Source organism: Myripristis murdjan, chromosome 9, assembly GCF_902150065.1.
Source record: "Myripristis murdjan chromosome 9, fMyrMur1.1, whole genome shotgun sequence".
In the NCBI taxonomy this organism is placed as follows: Eukaryota; Metazoa; Chordata; class Actinopteri; order Holocentriformes; family Holocentridae; genus Myripristis; species Myripristis murdjan.
Genome location: NC_043988.1, coordinates 8,090,442 through 8,112,038, shown reverse-complemented (window position 1 = coordinate 8,112,038; position 21,597 = coordinate 8,090,442). Strand labels below are relative to the sequence as shown.

The window sequence follows — 21,597 nt, the reverse complement described above, 5'->3', positions numbered from 1 at the left end:
AATATTTTTAAATGCACTTTTGAATGTTGTATTTTAAAAATTCATATATTTTCCGAGTCACTTATCCTAATTAGAGTCACAAGGGTGCTGGAGACTATCCTAATGCTCACTGGGCGGAAGCCAGGAACAGGAAAACACCCAGGACAGGCCAGTCGCCCATCGCAGGGCAGACACACAGACAGACACACTGACACCCGCCCTGATGCCCTGTTTTTAAAAAATGAACCCTGCAATTATGAGTTAACTGGGTCAAGTGAGTTTATCAGCCCATCAAATTTAATGACAAATCTGCAGAATTACATCATACGCTGATTTCTCCCAGCAGACAGATATATTCACTCAAATTGCCCTTTAAATCTAATATTAATCAAGGAAGCCCAATACATTGCAGACACACACTCAGTGGCCAGTTGAGCACGTCCACCTGTACAGTCTAATGCAGCTCTGTCATAAGTTCTACCTTTTAAGCAAGTTTATAATGTTAAGAATGTGTCAATTTAATTCTGTTTATTATTGAGGTTGTATTTTTCAGAGGTCTTGTACTGGGCTACATTATATAGAGAGGTATTTCTTTTTGTCCTCCCTATTTATATACATGAGGGAACAGGATAATAGAAACAGTTCTCAATAAAATGCAGTCCAGTACAACAGCACCACTAAGTATGAGGTCAATGCCAAACAGAGAATTGAGTGAATACCTCTGTTACTGTGACATAGAGAAAACCTGAGCATTATAGGCAGCAGAAAAGTATTAGATTGTACAGGTGGACCTAATAAAGTGGCCACTGAGTGTATGTCCATGTTTCACCAATATAAGCAAAATGCAGACAAAATTTTAGGGAAAGCATGTTGTTATTTTTCCATTTTTGTCAGGTTATAAAGGTGGGTAAACTGAGATTAAGTGGATTTAGCCTGCACTACTACACTGCTTTTGGCTAAAACAACTAAACAGCAGACTAATGGAGCAAGAGAGGAGGGAGGTCATAGGTGACAGAAAAACAAAAGGAGGTCTGACAAGAAGAAAGAGAAAGGGAAAAAAGTGGGGATTTAGGGAAAAAGACGGAGAAACAAACATCTTTGATCGTGAGACAGAAGGACGCCGAGAAGGTGAAGGTGAAACACAAGAAGAGGGAGGCACAGACAGGGAATGACGCTGGTGTACGTGATGAGATGGGGGGTGTTGGAGATAAAACGTCTTGTCTTCTGTTAGTGAGATAAAAGCAAAAAAACAGGTTTGAGAAAGAATTCAGAAAGAGAGAGCAAAAGAGAGAGTGGTACAGAAAAAAAAAACAAAAAAGAGAGACCTGGAGGACAGAAACCAAATGCTCACTCTGCCAGGGGACGCGCAGGGTCGACTCCAGCAAAGCCTCTCTGTTTCAATAATTATGTGATGAGGCGGAAGGGAAGAGAGAATTGAGGAAAGGAGGGAGGGAGAGAGAGAGACAGACAGAGAGGGACAGAGAGAGAGAGAGAAAGAGAGAGAGAGAGAGAGGGAGGGCAGAGGAAGGTGGGAGAGAGCGAGGTGGGGGTGAGAACAAGGCTAATAGAGAAAGAAAAAGAGAAAAATGTTAAGAGATACAGGTTAAGAGAGAATAAGAGATAAAGGTTAAGTGAGAAAGAGAGAGAGAGACAGAGAGAAAGAGACAGAGAAAGAGAGAGATGTTAAGAGCAAAGCCTTGCTCTCCCCATTACAGAGGGCCTCTTTGTGTCTGAAAGAGGCCAAAAGAGGCGCCCTGTCACAAGATCCTGTGTACCGAGAGACTAAATCTTATCAGGACGGCACCATCGTGGTGGATCTGGCCTCAGGAACGGGATGGCGAGCCAGGCTCCCTCCACCCCAGCACACACACACACACACACACACACACACACACACACACACACAGACATACGCACACTCCACCCGCTCCTAACTAATCCAATTCCAGCCAATTAAATGAAAACATGGGATTATTCCACTCAAGGTGTAGAGCGCCAAGCCCCTGCCAGCACAGAGCTCACAGAAAACACCTCACGCAATCGGCTGGAAATGCTGACAGTGGCACACACACGAGCACGTAAACACACACATGCTGTATATTGTGAAAACCCATATGGATCCCCCCCAGCACACATATACACACACACACACTGTGGTCAGCACATATGCACTTATCAGGAAATGCACGATACCTAAAAACAAACAACACACTTTCAAACGCGCATACTTATTTGTGCACGCACACACACTTGTGCATTCAGCACTTTAAAGCGAACCATTAGTTGCCCAATCAGGCGGGCCCCGCCAGGGAGAACGAGCTAATTAACGTCCATATCGAAACGCCAAGCCTCGCACTTTATCAAGGTTTCAGGAAACACGTCGGGCCCCTACAAATGCCATATTGTTCTCTCTCTCCCTCTCTGTCTGTCTGTTGCTTGTGCTCTCTCTGTCTGTCAGCAACATTCCCATTGGAGAATATGGCATATTTAATATTGCAAAAAGTCAGAGGTGGGAAGTAACCAAGAACAAATACATTGTTGTAGGTAAGTAGATGTCTCAGGTATCTGTACTTTACTTGAGTTTCTTTTTTTCTGACAACTTTTTAGTTTTACTCCCTACATTTTAACTTTCTACTCCTTACATTTTCAAAACTGACTTGTTGCTTTAGTTTTAATGCATTTGAGGGGAATTATCGATTACTTTTATTTTGCATTGCATGCCTTACCAACATCAAGGCCAATTTCAACCTAAATCGTTGGGACAATAACACATAGAGAAGACCTTGATGTATGCATCCGTGCATATCACGCACGACAGACCTAACAAGATGAAACAGACAAGACAGGGAGACTGGACTTTGGAGACATGGGGTCAGTGAATGTGATGTCCGTGGCAGGGACAACTGGCAGTGACATGGATGAAAGTGAATCAGCCAGCCCTGCAGACGGAGCACATTCAGAGCAGCAAGACATTCCCCATCCACAGCCATGGTTTACAAGAAATGTTTCAAGTTGTCAGCTCTCCGATTTTTTTTGGCAATTGTGCTGTTGTCTTGTGCTAATCTCAAAACCATGAGCTTCTGGCATTAAAGAATTCTGCATCAAATCTGAAGTATTAATATGACATGAGGTTCAGTTAGCTTTGTACTTATGCTATTATGTCATTAATAATTAACAAACAACAGGAGCAGCCTGTTGTTGAAAAAAGGACTGTAGAAAAGTCCTTCAGGGGGCTATGTTTTACTTTTATACTTTGAGTACATTTCAGGGCCTATAATTTTTACAACAACAACAGGTTGAAGCAATAGTTTACCAGTCTTTTTTTTTTTTTTTTTTTTTTTTTTTTACACATGTATCTATCTGTACTTCTACTTGAGTAAAGAATGTGTGTACTTTTGCCACCTATGCATAATATGTTTAGCATTATATGTCAAAATCAAAATATATCAAACTGTATTTACAGAGTCTATCTGCAGATGTAGAAGACATTCACTGTAAATATATTTTTATTGGTCCCTAATATTTTGGATATACTTGCAGATATACAGTGACAAACAGTCCTGAGACACTGAAGCAAAACTGGCTGTTCTTGCTGGATGCCCATGAAATGTGTATTTCAGATAAAACAATGAATATAAAACCAAAGTAAATGTGTTCTATTTATTTTATTTATTTATTTATTTATTTTGTTTGAGCTGAATCAGGTTCAATACTCACATACTGAGTTGTTAAATCATAAAACAAGTTTTAATGGGAGTGTACAACTGCCTAAATGGATGGGTTTTATTCAGCCTGAGATGCTCTCCAATACACAGTAGTAACTGAACTACTAACCCATACAAAAGCAATGAAAATGAAATTGATAAAGCCCATTTTTGGAGAGGAGCCAGTGCCAGCCCTGCAGTCATTACCAAGGTAGGAAAGTAGCTGCTTTTGTCTCAAATGAGCTCATCATGTGTTTACAAATGCGTTGATTTACTCACAAATGCATTCAGTGCAGTCCAACAACAGATATTGAGCTGATCTTAAATTCTGATTTGGTTCCATTGGTGAACTGATTCCTCTCATTTACTTTAAAATTTCACTCAAGTGAATGGCTTATCCATGAATAAACAAACCCTCAGCATTGTATTTAGTTTCCTGTATTTCAAGTGAAACCAAGTATTGGGGAAAATTAAAGCAAGTTAAAACAGTGTAATAGTTTAGCTAATATACTCCTTACATGCAATAATGGCTTGAAGTCTATGACTGATTAACATAAATATGCCTGGCATTTAACTTTGAGATGTTCTGCCGAGTTTGCACTGCAACTAACTCCTACTTCAGTTGTTTGTTTGTGGGTTTTCTGACTTGATTTTCCTCTTCAGCGAGTGAAATACATGCTCAATAGGATCTAAATCAGAAGATTGACTTGGCCAGTTAAAATGTTGCCACCTTTTCTTCCAGATGAACTCCTTGATTACGCATGCGGGATGTTTTGGATCATTGTTGCTGCACTGCAATTTCCATCCGATGAGCCTTGAGGCATTTTTTGGACGTGGGCCGACAAAATCTTTATGTACTCTTCACACTGCTTCCATCATCAGCAACAACATCAATAAAAGCCAGTGAGCCAAGTCCAGGGGCAGCCATGCATGCCTCATCCCTGAAACTGCCTCCTCAAAACTCCACAGATGAGGAGGTGTTCTTACAGTTTCTCTCTTTCTTGTGCATTTGGTTCTGTTCGTGGTGCTGATGAAAGGCTTGCATCTTGCAGTGTAGCTTTTGTATTTCTTCTTTGGTAGTCTTCTGCCAATGGTGAGCTCTGACAGTTTCACACCTGGAGACTGGAAATTGTCTGTGATGCCTTGGGCTGTTAGTGTGGCTTTTCTTCACAGCTCTAATGGGTTTTCTATCATCAATTGCAATAGTCCTGGGATGACCTGGTCATTGTGGATTGCTTAGACCTCCTGTAGTTTCTTTCTTTTTCAAGTCATTTCATTTGGTTGACTTTGCAATTCCCAAATGCTATGCAGTGGCTCTGATTGTAAGGTATTTCTTTCTCATCTTTCTGAGGACAGTACTCCAATCTTCAACTTAGTTTACACCTAAAGGCAAACACCAAATGGTAAAATCAAGCCTTGACATTCACAATTCATAATCAGGTCTCAATTCATAATTTATGCATTATAGAATACGTGACCAATTTGAAAATGTGCTACCCCTTTCTCCCTGTACTTTATGCTTATTGGAGGAGACTGAACACAATAAATCACATTGTGTTGACATGGCTATACATGAATGCAATTAAAGCAGAATCTTCTTTTGATCCTAAGTACGAATTTTCAACAAAATAACCATTTTTATGTCAGTGTCCCAATGGTTGCTGGTGCTTTTTGACTGTATAGCCACAACCCCATCCCTGTAACATGTATTACAAATGAATGTCATGCAGATGTACAAATGCATTTTATTGGCCACTTGTTGATGTATTCTATGCTATATGGGAAATTCCTGAGATTACTGAAGTTAACTAGCTGTGCATGTAATGCTAAAACTGGGTTTGAAAAAGTCAGGTGAAGAGTCAATCATTATTTTTATTCTTCTCTAACCCTAACCCTAAAAGAATCAGGGAGTTGGAGGACTGTGCTTGTGTGTGTGGTTTCCCAAGAGTCCATATGGTGATCGATTTCCTGACCTCCATGCCGACCCCCTTCACCTCTCCGCCCTTCACAGTTGCCCCGACATGACAGACGGATACTTAAAATGGGAGGAAGCTCATAATGAATTCTTAATGGATTATCCCTGATGAGGGCAATTTGTCACCAATAGACTTATGGGCTGACAAAACATCTGAGATGCGCAATCTGTTGGGATGCAGATGACGAGGCGGCAAGGGAGGGATAAGGTGAACAAAGAAGTGGTCTGAGAGAAGAGAGCGAAGGCGAGGTAGTGAACGGAAAACCCCACCAAACCAAACTTGATTTGTTTGTTGATGGTTTCATTTTTCTACGCCCACTACGCTATCAAAATTGATGAGACATATATGACATAGTAAATAAATATTCTGCACTCCTCAAGTAGGTTTTGACTTCACATACATATAAATTACATTAAGTACAGGCTACAAATTTTATAAAGGCCCTTCATGAGTGTTTTGCTTTAAAAACTGAACTAAAACTTCCACCCATCTACAGCATCTGAGGTCAATTCACACCAAGTCTGAATTTTCGGCATGGGAAATAAGTGCCAAACAAGATTTAAGAAAAAAAAAAAATTGCATTTCTATTAACTCCTTTCTTAACTCTTCTGAAAAATATGCACCGATCCATTTTCCCCCCCTCAAGGCTAGGTCTTTTTTTTTCTCTTTTTTTTGTTGGAGGCCACTAGAACACCAAACAATCAAATTAGCTTTTGGGGTCATGTGATTGGAACTGGCATTCAAGATGGACATGGAATTGATATCTTTTGTCTCTGAGAACAGAGTGCTACGTGATAAAAGCCATAACATCTACAGACAAGCAGAATAAAGAGAACTCGTTAATTTCTGACAAAAAGGAAACCCACCATGAGTTTCTATTGAAAACAAGTTTGCATTGCAATTTCTTTTTATCAATTTGTCTGCTGTGTCGTGGCGGTGAATGGGGGAGGTCGGCTAGAGCTAAGAGACACTGATACCAGAAGATTTGACTCACAGTGGACAGGCCATTTCTTCACTTTCATTTAGGTATCTAAAGTCTTTCTGGCGTCATACTCTATGTGAATAGTTTGGTGTGAAAAAAATATTTTACAATTTTTAGATTTACTCGCATCAGATTAAGTGTGAAAAGACCTTTACTTGTTTGCTTGAGCCTGGTTAGTTGTCTAGCTAAGCTTTTTTGTGTCTGTTAGCTGGTTGGATAGCTGCTATCAAAGGAACTTCAATTATTAATAATGTAGGAGATTTTGATGATATATCATATCATAAATGCACTATATGGACAAAAGTATTGGTCGACACCTCTCAATCACTGAATTCAGGTGTTTCATTCAGTCTCATTACCACAGGTGTATAAAATCAAGCAGCTAGCCATGCAGTCTGCCTTTACAAACATTTGTGAAAGAATGGGTGTTTTTAAAGAGCTCACTGAATTCCAGCGTGGTGCTGTAATAGCAATGTAATAGGATGCCACCACTGCAACAAGTCAGTTGGTAAAATATCTTCCCTCCTTGATATTCCCTGATCAACTGTAAGTGGTATTATTGCAAAGTGGAAACGTTTAGGAACCACAGCAACTCAGCCACCAAGTGACAGACCACGTAAAGTTACAGAGGTCGCCGAGTGCTGAGGCGCCTAGTTCGTAAAAGAGGCCAACGCTCTGCTGACTCAATAGCTGGGGTCGGCCTCGGCTCATTAGTTCTAGTGAAGGGAAATCTTAATGTTTCAGCTCACCAAGACATTTTGGACAATTCTCTGCTTCCAGCTTTGTGGGAACAGTTTGGGGAAGACCCTTTTCTGTTCCAGCATGACTGAGCCCCAGCGCACAAAGCAGCTCCATAAAGGAATGGCTGCCTGAGTTTGGTGTGGAAGAACTTGACTGGCCCGCACAGAACCCCGACCTCAACCCCATCCAACACCTTTGGGATGAGCTGGAACGGAGATTGCGAACCAGGCCCTCTTGTCCAACATCAGCGTCTGACCACACAAATGCTCTTCTGGATGAACGGGCAAAAATCCCCAAAGACACACTCATTTAGAATGGGGTGTCAGAAAGGCTAGTGTTGGTGTAATCTGTAGGTGGCCCAATACTTTCATCCATATAGTGTACCTAAATTTAAGAAAATTATTTTTTGAATGCTCATTCAGTCTGTAAGAACTTGCAATGTCACATACTGACTGTGCTCAATTGTACTCTTAGTGTACTACAAATGTGCTCCTCTTTACATTGTAACATCAGTGACAGTAGCTTTTCTTTAAAAAAAAAAAAAAAAAAAAAATCCACTTTTCTCACTCCTGGAAAAGTAGTGCCAATCTTATGGAGGTACATAACACAGATAAGGTTGTTAAAGAGAAAAAAAAAATGACTGCTGTCTCCAAAAGTTTTGTTTTGTTCTTATTGGCTGTTCTTCACATGATGATTATTTACTTTTATTTATTACTAATCACTGATGCTTGCATAATGAGCACTAGTGTAGGATGAAAGGTAGAGAGGAAAAAGCAAAGAAAAAAAGAGAGTTGGATTGGGATGCACACTCTTGTTTTGCAGTGTGTCTTGTTCTCTTGCCGTCATTGAACTCTATGGTGTTAAGGGCCCCTCATTTAGACAACCACATCGACCATTTAGCCGAATCAAAAAGTGCCAGCTCTCTCTCAGACAGGCTTGCTAATTGGGCTGCCGTTACAACCAGGGCAGCACCATTGCTGAGGCAGCCTAGAGAGAAAACAAGGAGAATGGAGAGGCACAGCAGCAGACAGAGAGAACATTAAAAGAGTGAGAAGAGACAAAGACAGAGGGACATTTTCAAATAAAAAACACTTGCTAAGCAGCGAGTAGATCTTGAGAGAGAAAGCTTGTACGAGAGTTCCTAAATACTTGTACTAAAGAGAGAGAGAGATACTAAATATGTGAGAGAGAGAGTGGTATCAAGCGTGGGATTGTAAGACAGAGAGAGAGGTAGCGGAGGAGAAAATCTGAATGACATAAAACAGAAAGCTTGATCAATGGATCCCTCAGTCACCTCATTAATAAAGACCGGCGCTTTTATTAGACGGAGAGCCTTGCAATATTTATACCATGAATATTTCAGTGTCCCCGGCAGGGGCCCAGACACAGAGCCCAGCCTTTCTGGCGTGAACAAAGAGTCACAGCTTTCTCTTCCACCCAGACGGACAGAGTTAAAAAGCTGAGGTCCCACATCACGATTCCTTATTTTCATGCATGAAGACATAGTCAAAAAAGTTCCTCTAAGTGTAAGCATTTTAGGTCATCCTCAGCTTGCAAAGACTGGGGACATGCTACCCAACTTGTTAAGAATTACATTTTTTTTTTTTTTTTTTTTACACAGGGATGATGATGATGAGGAGAGACAGAGGAGGAGGGAATGAAAGAGAGAGAAAAGCTGTCTTAATCCTGCAGCTGATGATGTGATGATTTATGATGTTCCCTCTAAGTGACTAATGTTAAGTTATTGCCTTAAGACAGCAAAGTGCATTGCAGGTCCTTCCCATCGCCCCTGTAGTTGGGTACTTTCATGCCCCAAAAGTTGTCAATACTCTTGATGAGTTGTATGATGAACTTGATGGGCAAATCTTGAACTGCAGTTTTGCTAACTGTCTAACATGCTTCCTGTCCTACAGCATAAAAACCAGCTATCACTTCTCAGCCTTTGTGTCCTCTTAAGATGGTGCAAAAGTGGAGAAGCATTGCCGATGCTCCTCATGTTTCCGAACGGGTCTGCCGTACATTCCCTTTTTGTGCTGCATGTTCTGCTTTATATTCTCACCGCTCTCTGCCTTTGTTGCTGTTGCTATGACTTTCCTGTGCTGTTGCCAGTAGCCTCACTTTAATGGCTACACCCAGGTTCACCACTGGCCAGTGCAGCAAGTATACTACACCCCACAGCGCCCCGATTGTCACTGAAAAGCCAATGTAAGACAAACGGGGGGCAAGCAGTAGGGAGTAGACACTGTCAGACAAAGACTGATAATGTAAAATATATTCTGTTGACTGTTGTTTTAATGTGGAAAAAGTTCCAGTTTTTATATAGTACACTATTAGCTGTACTGAACGAATGTAATCAAGAGCACTAAAGATGCTGGCACAGTAGTTTGGGCAACAGATGCAGGGTTGATAGTGTGGGTAAATGGAGGTTGGGGGGGGTGGGAGTGGGAGGGTGGGCTGTGATGAAGAGTAGATCTGCCTTGCTTACTGTTAATACCAGGCTAGACCAATGCAAATAATGTTGGGCTTTGTACAAAAATCAGATATCTGCCATTCAGCCTGCAATATAATGGATATGACGCAGTTTAATTGCATATTTATAGCATGATTCATCAATAGCGGTTGTCTGTGGGAAGCCCTTGACAAGCTTGTGGAGAGAGCTGCCTCAGAGCTTTCATATTTTCTACACTACGAAGAATGAAATGCAGTAACTGCAACTTCTGGATTTTTGGACACGAATATGGTCAAATTTAAAGGTACTAAATATTGGCACGAAGTATCAGCTATCATCAGCTGCAACCTAAAAAATGTCAGCACTGGTACATACATACAGACGTATCAGCTTGCTCTCACAGAAGAAAACAAACTTGGCAACTGGGTAAATAAAAGTATCACACTTTAAATGAGTTCCCACTCTGTGCAACATCCAACATCCAAGTCTCGTAAAAACACAAGCTCACACTACCACAGCACAATAAAAACAAACAGGTGGAAGAACAACCTGTATTTTTTGCTCTCATGTTCAACTCTGATTTACTATCGCCAGGCTTCAATTGGATTCCATTGGCTGACCAGCTCACACAATGGAGGGCGTCCAGATTTGAGGTGTAAAAATGAAACATATACAAATAAGTGTGATGTCCTGACATAGGTTTAAGAATTCACAAAGTCCTGGGGCCTCATTTATAACGGTTACAAACCCACAAAACGAGGCCTGAAAGAGACATAATCCATCTGTACGAACATTTTGGAGACAGGAGAAATTGGTGACACAGATGTTAAGGTGGTGAACTGAAGCCACATTACTGAACTTAAAATGTGTGAGAGAAAATATTATAGGTATAATGATTCCTCTCACACATTATATTCCATTTTACTTCATATTATCAGTTACTCAAAGATACACTTTATCATAAACATTAAAACCAGCAGTGTTTTTTGTGCTTGTGCTAGTGAGCCACAATTACTCCATAAGAACATTTCAAATGTAAAAGTTATAAGCCAGCTCAAATCAAATTCTGCTCAATATTTCATCAGCGCGCTCTCATCATCAGGTTCCCCACCCCTAGAGTGCAGAGAGGGGTGGACTTTATGGTAACTAAATGATAGTTTTTCATAATATTCTTCTAATATTGTGCATATATCACCAACAATTTTAGTTTTCATAGAGTTTTTGTGTGTAAAATTGCTGCAGTGAGCATGACTGCTGTCAGGCGCACCGAGCGCACAGGAGACTTCTCCAGTCACCTAACCCGGCACATCCTCACCACCTGCACATATGGATTTTGCAAATTAACAAAGTCTGGAAATGGAGCCAGTGACAGTTCTCGAACAATCATAACACTTCAGCCTCATTATCAGTCCTAATCATGATGCAGGACAAGTTGAGTGTAACAAAACTGACATAAACAATTTATGTTCACTTGCACTTCCATTTTCAAACGATATTCAAGGACAGATTATACCACTGATTGACGCAATCACTTTGGTAAAGTGTGAAGGAGCAGTCTGATTGCTGTAAGCATAAATGCTGCAGTGACACTCGTGTGTCATGAGACATGACAGATGCACTGGCCCTGCTAGGGAACAACTTGACTGGAGAGTGTGAGAGTGCTGTTTGAAGCAGTATTTCCATAAGCCAGTGAAATAGTGGCCGGTACCCCACCTGGTTCACCTGCAGCCATGTTATGAGCCAAACCCGTCTCCCTCCTTATCTGCCACCACTCCGATAATGTTGACTTGTGTCATTATTTTTTCTGGACACTCGTCTCCGTCCCTGGCGCCACACTGGCACCCACACTGGAACCAAGCCCAGTGAGGCTATACTTGTTGGCATCCTTTTTTTTTTTTTCCCCCCCCCAAATGTCAGACCACTTTATTCCTCACATCTGAGCTTACAGCAGTGAGTTACTGCTGCACGTAACTCAAGCAGATTATTTCTGTTTGAAGAAATATTACTGAAGTATGTTACTTTTTTAGAACAAAAGGACAATGTTCTGTAAACAGTGGAAATTGCAAAAAAAAAAAAAAAAAGTCCAACTGCTGCTGAAAACTGTCACTTTTGCTGCCTTTTTTAAATCTATTTTCTTTCTTTCAAATGAGTCGATTTTACTGTCTTTCTTATGTAAATCAGTTTGAATTACCTGTGTATAAAACTGTGCTGTGTAAATAAAGCTTCCATGTCTTGCCTTGCACACTAACTGTGCCGTTTTCTCCCCAAAATGAGATGAATGAACAAAATGTTAAATATGCCTAACAGCATTCATGATGGGCGTTTCTTGACCACATATGGCTAATTGTTGGTGTTCACAGGGTGGAAATTGAGGTCTGTGCATGTGTGCAACATTTCAGGTCGATCTGTAATTCATTAAAGGGAATCGCATGCAGGTGTGAGTACGCAGGGTTTTATAAATCTGAATATTTTTTTGTTGTACATACTCTTCCTGTTTTAGACTTTCAGTGTGGAATCCACACACAGTTTTATAAATGAGATCCCTGAACCTTTGCACACTGTAAGTTCATCTCTTATAACTGTCTGACTGTGACAAACTAGCACCAAATTGGTCTTGAAAATTGGCCACATGTGCCAAATTATGCCCATAATCAGTCGTAAAATTTTCTAGTGTGTTGCTAGCCCATTGCACAAAGCATGTGCCTGAAACTACAGTGTGCAGAACAGTTAAGAAGCCTGTTTGTGGTGGTACAACCAACTTAAGTGAAGTACTCTTTAGCAAGGCACTGACCCTCACAACTGCTCAAGCTAGTGGAGTTGTTCAGCTGTCAGTGTGGGACTGATAGCACCATGCAGCTCCTAATAAGGTGGATGATAAATCAATTAAATCAGATTTTTGGTTTAAATTGATGTATTAAAAAAAAAAAAAAAAAAAAAAAAGGCTGACTTGTAAAATCAAGATTTTGATCACATGTTGTAATATTATAAAAGCAGCTAAGCACTCAAGCAAGCCAAACTATTCACTCATCTACATAGAACACACATGCCCAGAAATGCATGAGTGAATCACCAGTCACACGATCATGCCCACTAAAATTCCCATCTGTTAGTAGTTGTAGGTAATGAAAAACATGAAAAGTCTACAATAAAATTGTAAATTCTGTTGCAGTGGGAAGCAACAGAATCCATTAAAGCCAAAATCGCCCTACTTAATGTGAGGTCAGTCTCCAACAAACTTCTATTTTAAATTATTTTATCATTAGTGAGGACCTTGATTTTTTTCATGATAACAGAAACATGGTTAGGACCTGTTGATCACAGCCAGCCGAATGAACTTTGTCCTTCAATTTATGAATTTTTCAGCTCTCCAAGTGCAAGCGGTCATGCAGGAGGTCTGGCTGTAATTTTCAAAAATCAGTTTAAGTGCAACCTGATTTCTATTAATAATTTAGTTTAAGTTTTGAAGTAATGATGTTTAAATCAGCTCTGTTATTCCTGTTTTCTGTATTGCTATTAATCGCCCCCCACTTTAAAATTCTGTGTTTTTTACTGCATTTTCAGATTTCTTAGCCTCTATGGTTCTTTGGTATGGTAACATTATGATAGTTGGCAATTTTCATTTTCATGTATATGATACCTCTAATCATACAACGACTGAGTTTTCAAATATTAGTGAATCCTATAATCTTGTCCAACATGTGCATAGTGCTACACACAACTGTGGACAGACACTAATGGAAAGGCTGTTTAGAGTCAAACCATGTGAAAACACCAGATCTAGACATCTTGCTGTCTTTGATCACAGGTGTATCCTGCTTAATATAACTTCCAAAGCTGCTATAAAACCTATCAAGCACAAAGTACAGTTCTGTGTTTTGAATAAGCACACAATTCAATCATCCTCCTCAATTTTTAACACTTTTAATGACAATTTGCCCATTTTAGTAATAGATACAAACAACCAGGGGGATGTTTTTAATCACTTACGCTTTTCTATCCTGGACATGGTTGCTCCTATCAAGACTTAAGTCCACTGTTGGAAAGGTCCCATGGATGAACAAAGAAATTCGTAGCCTTAAAATAGCATGTCAAAGAATTGAACATAAGTGGAAATCCAGTAAATTGTATGTTCACTACTTACTACTCAAAGATTTATTAATCGCAAAGTGAAGGAAGCAAGAAACCGGTATTTTTCACAACTAATCTCTGCCAACCAGCATAGCCCCAGAATCCTGTTTAATACCATAAATCAGCTTGTAAACCCTCCTTTCCCTGCTGCAGACGTTTGTCCTCCAGCCGACTGCGAAAAAATTCTTACATAGACAAGATTGATCGTGTTTGAGTAAATATCAATTCTTCAACCTCTACAGTGGACCTCCCACACCCCTCCTTGGATGTGCTGGACTGTTTTAGCCCAACATCACAGCAGGGTGTTACAAAAACAGTGTCACCGATGAGACCCTCAACAAGTCCCCTTGACATAATCCTGTCAATCAGCTCTGCACTGCTGACCATCATCAATGGCTCTTGGACCTCTGCAGTTGTACCAGACCTTTTTAAAACTGTGTGTGTTAAACCACTGCTAAAGAGACCCGGGTTAGATCCCACTGACTTAAAAAACTTTCCAGCCACTTCCAAACACTCTTTCTTATCAAAAATGATTGAAAAGAAGGAGCTGGATCAACTATTTCAGGCACTTAATAACAACAATATCTTGTTTTTGTCTCTTTTTGATATGATCAATCACTCTGTCCTTATAGACTAAAACAGTGGGAGGGTATTACTAGATCTGGCCTGGACTAGTTTTCGTCATCTCGCCGACAGATTTTTTTGTTTCATTTGAGGAATTTACTTCATGCACTGCTCAGACCAAACATTGAATACCACCAGGATCAACATGGGACCTATTTTGTTTATACTGTACATGTTACCTTTGGGACAGATAATCCATCACCACAACATCTCCTTCCATAGCTACGTGGACAACACACAGCTATAGCTGTCATTTAAACCCTCAGACACCAGTCAACTAGCTTCACTACATGGTTGCTTAATGACTTTAACAGTTGGATGTCCCAAAACTTCTTAAAATTTAACTCTGATAAGACATAAGTTTTCATCACTGGCCCTCAGCATGTCTCACAAAAAATTCAACCACTCCTTGACCCCCTCATTTGGCTACAAAAAATGTGGGTGTTATGCTGGACTGTAAGTTGAACCTAGAGCAGCATGTACATTCCAAAATTTGATCAGCTTTGTCCTACAGCAACACAGAGAAAATCATATATGCTCTTTAATGCCTTGTTTACTTGCCTGAACACTCAAGCAGTGGAGCAGCTCCAATTAGTTAAAAATTCGGCCGCCAGACGACCGACCAAAACAAAGCGATCCTCACATATTACACCAATCCTGGCCACACTCCACTGGCTTCCAGTCTCTTTTAGAATTCATTTTAAAGTGTTTTTCATCACACACAAGGCACTGAATGATCTGGCACCAGAGTGTATAACTGAGCTCCTTACATATTACAGTCCAAACACGCCCCTCAGGTCTGCCAGCCTGGGTCTTCTTATTATTTCAGAGTTCAGGTTAAAAGCAAAGGGTGATCGAGCCTTTGCAGTACTGGCTCCTTGGCTCTGGAGCAGCCCTCCACCCGAAGCTCTGCTTTTAAATCTTGTCTTAAAACTCACCTCTACAAAATGGCTTTTCCCACAACTGATCATATTTTTTTATGCTTTTTGAGCCATTGTCTTTTTTTTTGTTGTTGTTGCTGATGTTTTAACTTGTGTGTATATGCATATGCTTAGCTCCTGCAACTGTTCTTTAAATGTTGCTATTGTTTTTCTGCATTTGTTAAGCACTTTGTGCTTATTGCTTTAAAAGTGCTCTAAAAATAAAATTTATCATTATTATTATTATTATTATTATTATTATTATTATTATCGTTGTTGTTGTTGTTGTAGTTGATGTTATTGGTGTTGTTGAATTGAATCTTTGCTCGTGATGCACTTTGATATTTGCGCTCAAATGACTGAATGCTAGCAAAGAGCTAATTTAACTGTGTGTAGAAAACCATAAACACCACAAACTGTTTAGCAGTTAATATTAGAGTTTAATGTGTAAAAAATAGAAAGTGAGAGTGATGTTGCAGCTTCAGCGCCATTTTAGACCTGGTTAAACAGCTTAGCAGTAATGGTACTTACAGTGAATGTAAAGTTTTATTGATATTCATTGATATTATTTATATGGACAGACTAGTATATTTTCTTCATGACATGTCGCTCAGGTCATTTTTTTCTTTTTGTTGTGTACCTGTTTAAAGTCATTCCATGGTGTGGGCGTGGGACGACACACACACAGCAAGAGACAAGATGGCGAGCCAACCCCACGGACTATGTTTCTAGAGACCTTGCTTCATCGTGCCAGTGAGAGGATTCACCGCTTATGCTGCTGCTGATTTTGGCTTTAATGGATTCAAGTGCAAGTACAAGTTTGGGAAAATAACTAACTAACTAACTTTATAAATAAATAAATAAAAAGAATAATAATCAAGATTTTATTTTTTGGGCCGTAACGCCCAGCTCTAGCTATCAGGCATCAGTGTTTAAATGTGGGGAACTCTGCATTGGTTTTTCTACATTCAGGTGTCTTTACATTTCAAGTACATCTACTGCCAGGCTCAGACTGGCCATCGGGAGCCTGAAAGAAATCCCAGTGGCCAATGTGTTCTCAAGCAGGGAACTTCCTTGGTCAGGAAAACAAGTATCATGCCAGCAAGTGTTTCAAAGAGATGCTGCCAGCTCCTCTGCTTCTGAAGCAGTAGAGGTCCACCAAAAGCAGCAGCTCAGTATCAGTTCTGAGGAAATAACAGGTGCTGGAAAAACACTCCAAAAGTGCAAGTTGTATGAAGTAGTAGATATGGAGCCTGGATTTTCAGAGAAGCCTGCATTTAGCTGGCTTTTGCATCCAAGGCTCCTCTTGGCCACACAGTAAATTCAAAAGAATGTCATCATGATAACAATGAGCTTGTGAGTCACATAACTCGGAGCTCTGAACACAGTGGTACACATAATCTTCTGCTTTTTGCCTATATAGAGTGAGAGTGAATAGCCTGCTCTTTTGACTGAAACAATGATGACTCTACATTGTGACTACAAAGCCTGGGCAGGATCAACATGCTAAATCTGGCAATACAGCTGATGATGGCGCCACAGTTTTACGAGGCATATGTATTATAATGGCAGCACTTTTGCCTTTTACTGTGGTGTGTATTGTTTACAATGGACAATAGGAATTGATGAAAAAATTACAGTCATCATACTGTAATAGGCTATAGCGTTGAATAGTCTCTGTGTGCTGGGTAGCCCGGGTTAGACTAACACTCTTGGCCTGAATTATTATCCCAGTCGGTCCCTGTCTATAGCCAACTGTTAAACATGGTGATATAACTGCAGCAATCTACAGGGAGTCATTAGGTCCAATGATTGCTCTGCATGGTCATGAGGAAGAAATATGATGCCATTTACAGGATCGGGAGCACTCTGGGGTGCAAACACAGTTCCGTCATGATGTTCCCATATTCAAAGATGGAAATGCCAGTGTACACACTTCTAATCAAATTTAAAAGTTGTCATGAAAACCAAAACAAGTCAAAACTCTACTGCCTCCCTAGACACTGGATATACACATAACTGAGCCATGAGAAACAGATTTCCACTTCCTTCATCCCTCAAAGAATAGAAGGTTTTCTGTCTTGAGAAAGGATCCAATATCCTTAACGCACAGTTAAGGCAGGAAGACAGCAGCAAAAGCTGTTCTGAATGAAAAGGGCGGCCCTTTTCCTTTGGAGGTACTTGACATCCTGTACTGTTAAGTGATTCTTTTGTTTTGTCCAACCTGCTGTAGGTGTCAGTTTTTTGTCAACTTACTTTGATTACAGTAAATGTCAGCGCATCATCCTCCCTCAAACCCAGCTTTCCCTTCTGTCTTGAAAAATCCGAAAATGCCTTGAAGATAATCTTAAGAAAAATGGGCTGAGGCAAAGTATCTTATCTCGATCACGCTTTATGCAGAGTGGGCGGCTGAAAGCTTTTTGAGGCTTTGCAGTAAATGAGCTGCAGTGAGGGCGAGCGCGCAGACGGGTCCCATGGACAATCTCTGGCCGCTCCTTCACCTCCTCCTCATCAGTATTCACCTCCTCTCCTCTCTCTCTCTCTTTCACTCCCTCATTCTCTGCAGACCTGATGCTGACCTGCCATGCCGACCGTTTCGCTTGGAGCACCGTCCTCGGAGGACTGTCCACTGTTTAAGGCCCGCATGGACGGATGTAACAGTCTCTCCAGCCTAGTTCCCCCTCTCCCTTTATCTCTGTCCCTCTCAATTTCTCTTCATTAATCTGCTCTCTCGCTTTCCTATATGCTCCTCCTGTTCATTCTCTGCTCTCTCTCCCTTACTCCTCTCCCTGTGGACCATTTCAGGCCTGTTTAGGTATGCATCATCAAGTGCACATTTAGAGATGTCAGAGAATTGATTGTTCCTCCTTCGCCTTCATCTCCACTTTCAACTCTTTGGCTTGTGCTCACGTCTCCCTCTCTCTCTCTCTTTCTCCCTCTCTCTTGGTGCAAACCCCGGACTCCCACCGTTCCTGCATTCGTCATTCTCCTCCCCCAGAATTCCCTGGGGTGTGACAGTCACTCCTGACATCTGTGACATCCTCCACGGTCGTCACTCTCTGAGAAATGAGCTGATGTGTGTGTCGGGTATGTGTATGTGCATGCGTGCCTGTGTATTAATGTGTACTGTATATTCATCTGAGTTCGTGTTTGTGCGTGTGAGACTGCGATTCGATTCGTCCAGGTGTTTGCGCGCATGTGGGTGCATGTATTTGTGATTGTGTACATGTGGGGTGAGTTTGTTTGCGTTCTGTCTTTGTCTCTTCGTGTGGGCTCATTTGAGTGCATATGTCTAAGTGAGTGTGCACGTGTGTGTATTTGCACCTTTGTTTGTGTGTCTGTTCGTTCCTTTGAGGAGACATGTATGGATGTTTGTGTGAGCACACAGTACTGGCAATCCATTTGTCTGTGTCTGAGAATGTGCGCAAATTCGTTTTTGTGTATATATGTGTGTGTTGTTGGCTTTGAAGGCGCTATCCCTGTTCCAACTTTCCTGAGTGTTTTGGGAAAATAATATATTGAAGCAGTGTGCCTTTGTAGAGGACGGACAAATAGTTTGCTGTGCGTCTTCTGCTGTTCACACAGGTTAAAACAGATGGTTGAGTTGACGGTCTGAGCCAAGGCATTAGCAGTAGATCACTGGAGCATAGGATCCTACCCTTCAAGAGACTGTGCACTTACTCCCAAAAAGCCCGTGTCCATTTTTATTTCATCACGTCTGTGCACAGAGCACTTTCTCGTAATTCTCAATTTACCGGGTGGAATAAATTTCCATTATCTTCTACCCTCAGCCTCTTCTTTATTTAATTGCTGTGTGCTGGAGATGAAGGGTACAATTAGTTATAAAAGGTAAAGAAAAAAAAAAGGAAACGCAAATCAGGCATTCTGTTGGATAGCTGGTTAAGGTGCATACTGTGCACTATGGATGTGAATCCTTCTGCTCTGCACTTTGTCTAATTGAAATATTAATGACAACAGTAATATTAATGATGCTATGGTATGTTAATTTCGGCTACAATTACCATATGAACCACAAATGGTCAGGGGGGTAATGATTTGTTCCATGATTCAATATGATTCACAATACAGGTTTCCCCGATTCGATAACCCCATGATATTAAAAAAAAAAAAAAAAAAAAAAAAAAACTGAATTAAGAAAAAAATATGACTGAAAAATATTCCTTTTTTTTAATATATTTCTGGGGCATAATCAATGCCAACATTTTAAACAATCTTCTGATCCCTGCTGTATAGAGAACTGAACAGAGGAATAGAGTTGTAAACAAAACTAGACTTTATAAAGTTTCTGAAGAAACTTTGATGTGCTTGCCTTGCGAGCGCCTGGACATGCGCTAAAGCGCCAGCCCTATGCTGTTTGTGGGCTGTGTAGTGTTGTGGCTCTTGCCCAGGTGGGGAGTTGAACCCTGGTCTCCTGCATGGCAGGCAGAGACACTATCCACTGTGCCACTGGGGCTTGTGTGGGTGGAGTCAGAAATGAGGCCCTATAAAGCGCACAGCATGAGTGACAGTGTTGCGTGGGAGAAAAGTGCCTAAAACTACTGGTCAAACAGCTGCCTTTTTCAATGATAGTAAGTCCGAGCAGAAAATAAAATGTAACATGAGAAAGGTCAGGCTTTGGGCTTTCAAACTGTGTCAAAATTATTTTCCAACTCTCAAAAATGCCCACCCTAGAGCGAGTTGAAAAAGTGTGTTTCTGTTTCTCTCCCCAAACTTTGCTTTCCAAATACAATGGGAGTCTATAGTCTATATTGTTGCTTCCACCTACGTTATGTTACACCTATGTTAGCAACTGCTAACATAGGTGTAACATACAGATATGGATATTAGTGAAAGGTATCATTTTTTTGTAATGTTTAATGTAGCATTATGTAGCAATTGACATAGCCTGGTAATATGATAGGGAATGATAAACAGATTCTTGCTCTATACATAGCCAAAAACTTGGCTACATGTTTTGGTAAAGTCATACCAAGATGTTGAAACAGAGCATAATATATGGCCTTTAACATTAGTCAACATTATTATTGTTGTCAACTAACCCCCCTGAGCCCCCTTCTCATTTTCAAAACTGGATCACAATACTGTTTGGTTCATTTTGACATGATTGATATCAAAAATTAAGCCACAGCTTTTTAGTTTATGAGTGTAAGGAACCACTGAATTAGGAAGTCTAGTGGGAGCAGCTGGACTAACACAGGAGATCCATAGGCAGGTGAAGCTGCAGGGCCACAGGTGAGCTTTCATACAGATAGTAGTAAATTCACAAGTAAACCTATGTGAACTAAAAATACTAACTTCAAAGAGGTTTGTCTTCATTATACAACAACTCATGGTCCTACCTGAAATAAAAAACTAACTTTGAAGAGGCTTGTCTTCATCATACACCAACTCATGGACTTACCTGCCGGAGACACCATGTGACATCACCAACTGTTCTTTGATGCACACTATGCTTATAGTGCCATTTACAATTTTCTTTGTCCAATGTTGTATACATTAATGGATCTAGTCATGTTTTTCTGCATTTTCAGATTCACAATACCCTTTTAATGTTGTGTTGTGTTACTAGGAGAGAGTGACATTGACTTTAAGCAGGGCGAGGGTCATTTTAGCTGCAGTGACATGGCAAGACTAAAAATGTAAAATGCATTTAAAAGGGAAATAAATCATTAACTTGGTATCAGTACATGAATGCTATTAACTTAGTAGTAGTCTTGATACTTAAATTATGATTCAACACATTATGTGTTTTTAATGGACCTAAAAGGAGTAACACAAGTTTACCAAAAACGTTTACCTCTACAAAAGGGATCCAGGAAAAGATAAATATAAGAAATAATGGCTGCTGAAACACCAAATGTTTAGTGAGGAACAACATTTATTTACAGTAGAAGAGCAACACAATGATTAATAGACACAAAACCTAACTTCCTTTAGTGACACAAAAACATGCTCAATCAGCCCAAATACACAGTCAAAATATCACTGAAGCCCTGTCCCTCTAATTACCTAACCAAAATCTAACTAAGCTCCTCCCTAGTCTTCAGGCGCTACTTGTGGCGGGTACTTATGC

At 40.4% G+C, this 21,597-nt stretch overlaps 1 long non-coding RNA gene across 2 annotated transcripts in view; it reads right to left on the bottom strand.

Moving 5' to 3' along the window:
• Positions 1 to 21,597, bottom strand: part of LOC115365462 (uncharacterized) — a 177,686-nt gene that overhangs the window by 22,229 nt on the left and 133,860 nt on the right. Inside the window, exon 3 of one of the 2 annotated variants that reach the window (XR_003928763.1) lies at positions 3,752 to 5,066. The exons of the other annotated variant lie outside the window; for it this stretch is intronic. This is a non-coding gene — a long non-coding RNA (uncharacterized LOC115365462). Of the gene's footprint in view, positions 1 to 3,751; positions 5,067 to 21,597 lie in introns of those variants that run through there. 2 annotated transcript variants of the gene reach the window in all.